At 40.0% G+C, this 6,250-nt stretch overlaps 1 pseudogene; it reads left to right on the top strand.

The window, feature by feature from the left end:
* The first annotated feature begins 4,242 nt into the window (after positions 1-4,242).
* LOC149231941 (pyrophosphate-energized membrane proton pump 2 pseudogene) lies at positions 4,243-4,848 on the top strand (annotated as a pseudogene).
* Positions 4,849-6,250: the final 1,402 nt, after the last annotated feature.

Consider the following 6,250-nt stretch of genomic DNA (forward strand, 5'->3'; position numbering starts at 1 on the left):
TCAGTGGACACTGGATGCTGTTTTCAAGCAAAGGACAGTTGGATCCTTTTGCAGCTTAGCACATGATGGAGTTGTCAAGCGTCCCTCTGAGATGAATCAGTCATGCAGCTGACTCGGTCTCTTCATATTATAGTTTCTTCAGCATCCAGATTTGGCGGTTTTTTCAGGCAATTCTTTTGAGGATCAACATGAGAACTTGGAAGATGGTTCCTCGTTCTCATTTTGGATTTATCATTGAAGGGGGGAATGTTAGCCTCTCTCATAAAACAATAATAAATCCAAAAATAAATTAATTAATTAAATATTCCAAGTTAGGAATTTGTGCCTACCTCTTGGGTTGTTCCTCTAAAATAGGAGTTAGTTTAGGTAACTCCTATATTGGTGTGTGTCTGGTGAGAAATTATCTCAACCAAAGGAGAAATTATCTCAACCAAAAATGTCTAAGATAGCACGCACTATCTTGAGAACACTATCTCTCATCTATTTATTTGTAACACTATATTCAATTATTCTAATGAAGGAAAATGAGAAAGAATACCAGAGGAAGCATGAGGCTTCAGCTTTTTTCGACCAATATTTTGTGTCTGGTTTTTATCTTTGTTTTTCTGTAATCTCTTTTAGTTAATTTCTTTTTTCAATACTAACATCATCCATACCGACACTCTATGCCTAATATCTTTCTCAAAATTTTCAACTTTGGGTAAAGGATTATGGCATGTTACCTGAGTAAACGTAAATTGAACAAAAATTCATCAATAGCTTTAAATTCGTAACATAATCATAACTAAACTTCAACGATCTTTGCGTTGCCCTTCCAAAAAGGCTAAAAAATAGCATAAAGTTCTCCGATTGGTTGGAGATGAATCAACGAAATAGCAAAAATAAAGAAATATTTCTATGTGCATGAATCTCCCAACCCTCCTATAAATAAATAGTCTCTTCACACCATTAACACTCTAAAACGTCTCCTCACACCATAAACCAACTTTCCTATAAATAAATAGTCTCCTCACACCATAAACCAACTGTCCTTAAACAGTCTCCTCACACCATAAACACTCTAAACAGTCTCCTCACACCACAAACACTCGCTAAAGTTGTTGAGATAAATATTTTTTAATCTCGGCGCTGAAAATGGCCGGAAAACAAGTCAAGATGGGCAGGCTCACAGTTTTGTGGCTGCTGGCAGTCTCGTTCCTGCTAAATGCAGTGGCAGCTAAAGATGCCATTGCCATTGATCCTCCTTGTACTTACGTGGAGAGTTGTGCTAAGTGTCCCCACGAGGCATACTGCGCTCTACATTTGCATGGATAGTGATGTCCTTGAGGGTAAGGAGCGGGTGGTGGATGTTTCTGCAACTAACTAGGTGTAGGGCAATAATAAGGGATCTCATAACAAATTAAATTTTGAACGAAGGTCATTTAATGGGCAAAACAGCATACCGACAGCAGAGCGACGAATGTCAAAAACAGACGAGAAAAAGTATACCGTGCTTAACCTAACCAATTTAAAAAAAAACCACCTTCAGTGTCAATATAATGCTCCAAACTATAACCGTCCATCTACATAATATTCCAACTATTTTATGGGGAAAACCACCTAAGCGTTCGTTTGTTGTTTGAACCTTCAACGAAGTATAAGCTCTTTTACCATCTTGCGCTTTCATATGTTACGTATTCCATCGCCCCCGTATATTTATGAATTGATAGCTGAGGCTCGCTTCCGTCTATTTATACCACAAGAACACCGATTCTACGTACACTTCAATTGACCCTTGTTATCTGTGGTTGTCTATGATTGCCAGTTAGCCGCTGCACTAATTCTCAATGGATATTGGACTACTATTATGGTATTCTGTGACAGGGATCACCTCGCTCTTTGTATTCTTTGTCCTCGACGTGTGGAGGAGGAAGACTTATTGCAGGCTTCCTCCTGGACCTCCAGGATGGCCGATTGTGGGAAACTTGTTCTAGTTGGGTAGTAAGCCTAACGAAGCTCTTTTCCACCTTGCTAGCAAGTACGGTCCTCTAATGTGTGTCTTTCTCGGAATGAAAACTACAGTGGTGGTCTCCTTTCCTGCCATGGAAAAGCAAGTTCTCAAGACCCATGACCATGTCCTTGCAGGCCGGAATCCAATACAATCAGCTAAGTGTCTTTCCCAAGACAAGTCCTCAATAATTTGGGCCCAATATGGATCCCACTGGCGTATTCTCAGACGTATTATCTAATTCAATGCTTTTTAGCGCTAAGAGGTTAGAGGCCATGGAACATTTGAGAAGAGATGAAGTATACCGAGCAATCAAGCAGATTCAGTTGGTGGAAGTAGAGAGGGGAAGAGTGTAAACATCGGAGATATGATGGTCCACTTCGCTGTTAATATGTTAGGCAAGATGGCCTTTGGTAAAGACATGTTCCATCCCAATTCTCCAGCTTTCCAAGAGTTCAATGATAGTATTAGGCAAATGGCGTTGAATGCAGTAGTTCCCAATTTAGCGGACTACATACCCTTTCTTCAGTGGTTGGACCCGCAGAGTGTGGCACATAACACGCGAATATATCTGAAAAAGTTATATGACATTCTTGACAAATTCATAGAGGACCGACCGCCTGGCCAAAAGACGCAAAACCATCGACAGGAGTGATGCTCCTGAGGATCTGTTGGACGCTCTGCTGAAAATGAGAAGCGATGCTTCTACTGTCAGGGATATCAGAATCTACATAGCTGTAATTATTTTCGTTCTCTCTTATTGGCGTTGTTATCACTGACAAATTTCAATGCCAAATGTCTTACATTTGTTTGATGGTAAAGCACATAAATCCTTTTCAGCAGTTTCGCAGCGCAACATGCTTTAATGATTTCGTAGCGCATAATTCATATTTTGCACTGGCTGCCCTACGAAATTGGGGATTTGTCCGAAACCATAGCTCACTCATATCACCTTCGTCTCCTATGGGTTCTGTGGGAATATGATATATGATATATGGGTTCTGTGGGAATATGATATTTTGATGTTGAACAGAGTAAGGCTGCATGGACTCTTGATTTGGGGAATATGATATATGCGTGGGAAAGTCAAGTTTCTGCGGTGATGTTGAACGACATCAACATGAACACATGGCATGCATCAGAGCAGGGTAATGAACACGCGGCATTTTAAATTGAGCAACACGTGGCACTTTAAATTGAGGATGCCCGGTGGTGATATCGACGGATCCAGCTCTCAATAGATATATCTTATTGAATGAAGGCCGAGGACTAATTCCTGGATACCCGCAGTTTATGCTTGACTTATTGAGGAGATGCAATGGTGAACTCTGGTCAAATATCAGTCATGGATTATGTTCGTATCACTAGCACAGAGTTGAATCGAGCTTAATAAAACCTCTGCATATTTTGTGTGAAGTTCTGTGCAAAGGCTTTAAGATGCCAGACGAAGCCACAGAACGGTATGCTATCATTGAAGGTAGTTCGGTGGGATCGTTCAGTTTATGCAAACATTCAGAAATTCATTCAGTTTCAACTCACTGTAAATGATAAGACAGCCCGTGCAACCAAAGTGAGAAACACTGTAATTTTTAATGCCTTTGTCTTTTGCCAAATATTCAATGAATTCAATTCAAGGAAACCGGATCAGATAAATATTTTTCGAGGATGTGCATGATTCTGTCATCTCAGATACAGAGCATTGGAAAAGGGTTGTAAGCAAGTCATACCTTGTGGGAATGGGAATTGATTGATCTGCTGTTCGGAATGTTATGGACATGAAAGCAGTTTATGGAGGATTTGCAGCGGCTCTAGTACCACAGCCAGTTTGGGTTATGAATGTTGTGCCAATTGATACTCCAAACACGCTTCCAGTTACCTATGAGCGTGGTCTGTTTGGTATATATCATGACTGGTGTGAGTCATTCAGTACTTACCCCAGAACATACGATCTTTTGCATGCCGATCGCTTGTTTTCTAAGCCGAAGAAAAGATGTAGCCTAGTTTCTGTAATGGCAGAGGTTGATCGCATTTTAAGGCCAAGGGGTTCAGTCATCTTTCGTGACACGGTGGAGACGTTGAATGAATTGGAAAACATGATAAAGTCACTACAGTGGCAAATCCGAATGACATACTCTCAAGACAAGGAAGAGATCCTCTGTACACAGAAAACCATGTGGCGGCCACAGCAAGTAGCTTGAATGCTTTCATTCATTGTCACTGGCAGCAACATTCATGTGTATAAATGGTTCAAATCAATGCGGAACCTGCACTATTGTATGTTAGAGCCTGAAAGTGTAAGAGAAATTACAGATCTTCTTGATGCAGTCGGGAACACCACAAAAGCAACCACCAAAGGCTTTGCAATTGGATCTGCTGCATTAGTTTCTTTTATTCAGTGCCTATATGAAGTATCAGCTTATGCTCATCAACCATTTACGCTGATTGATATAGCTATTCCAGAGGTATTTCTTGGAGGTCTATTGGGATCGATGCTTATTTTCCTATTCAGTGCATGGGCATGTTATGCAATTGGTCGAACTGCTCAAGAAATTGTTAAGGAAATGCGGAGGCACTTTATAGATCGACTTGGCATAATGACAAATCAAGAGAAGCCAGGTTATGCGCGTGGTGTTGCAATAGTAGCAACTGCTTCACTTTGGGAGATGATAAAGCCTGGTGCTTTAGCAGTTGTATCTCCTGTTTTAATTGGTGTCTCATTTAAGATTCTGGGTCAGTATACAGATCAGCCTTTACTTGGTGCCAAAGTTGTTGCTTCAATGCTAATGTTTGCAACGGTCTCTGGTATTCTCATGGCCTTGTTTTTGAATACTGCTGGAGGTGCTTAGGATAATGAAAATTGAAGATCTAAAGAACACAGTTAGTTATGGCTTTGATTATATATATAATACGATATGTTCTTGTTAATCACGGGAATTGGAAATACAAGCTGAGATACGAGCGATGGCAGATAACATCAAAGGGGTGCTCCCGTTATATTTGCTGTGGGTTATTCATGCCTACAATTGTCATGTTTTATGTTGAAGTTTTAGTGCTGGAGGTCCATGTGATAGGGCGAGCTGCAGTTGGGGATTGTGTTTCATTCTGCTTGTGGAACATGTGCATCATCAAAGGAATAGCTGTTAAAGCTTCAGACGTGTGCTCACATTGCAGCTTTTGACTTCTGGGTTTGTTCTGTTCTCCATTATGACAGTACATCTGCAAAACACTCACTGTCAATGCTGTAATGTGCATGTCCATGGTTAGATTGAAAACTGGATCTTTGGACTTATGTGCACAGGTGTTATGTATAAAATGGATCAACATTCAGTACAACTGAGACATATTCTAATGGAGACATTGCTATATGATAACACGAGACATGATGTCCTTTTTCAGGTTTTATGCATAAAGAGTAGAGTCCCTGGAGGAATTATATCTTAACCGAATGCTTCATCCAAGAGAAAATGAGTGGCTGTTGAGAAAATAAAGCTCAAGACAGTCAGAGTTTAGTACAGGAAACTGTGATTTTCGGGAACAACTCAGCAGTTTCGTAGTGCGCTACGAAATTGCTGAAGCTGCATAATTAACGATCAGTGAACCAAATTTTGAAGACTTTCCTATCAGCATTAAAAAAGTTTTTGTGTCATCACACAGGTTCATGAACAATGCTTACAGCACATCAAGGACGTGGCACTCCATCTTGAGTAATTAAAGGATAAAGAACATGGCTAATTACTTCCGAATATCTTTGAGGGAAGCAAAGGCATAAAAATAGGGACAGTTTCCTGTTTCTCAGCAGAGGTAAAAGCATACGATATTAAAGGGCAGCAAGCAGCGACAAATATCCATCATAACCACCGCCAGAAGGGAAGCATGTGTCAAAGAACGAAGTTCATTGTAATTAAAGCCATCAAGAATGTAATATGGAGTTAGAGTCCTACTTGACTTAGATCTCTTAAAACTCCAGTCAACAGTCAGTTGTATTTATTAGTTAGTTTAAAGTGTTAGTAGGTGTCATCATAGGTAGTTATCGAATGCTGGAGGAGGAGGCTCGAATCAGCTAGAATAAGCACTCTATATATAGCTGGAACATCTAGGTAATGGGGGTTGGATATTTTATAAAACAGAGGACTGTTTTGGCTTATGTAAAAAAAATAGAGTTCAGTAATATAAATGACTGTTTTACTTCTCAGGATTCATAAGGGATTTACTTGTTCAGAATGTGTGATGGTATATTTTCTTTAGTGTTCTTTTACAGTTGTA

This window comes from Pinus tabuliformis, chromosome J, assembly GCF_031772625.1.
Source record: "Pinus tabuliformis cultivar Carrire ecotype Pingquan chromosome J, CPIR1, whole genome shotgun sequence".
Lineage (NCBI taxonomy): Eukaryota > Viridiplantae > Streptophyta > Pinopsida > Pinales > Pinaceae > Pinus > Pinus tabuliformis.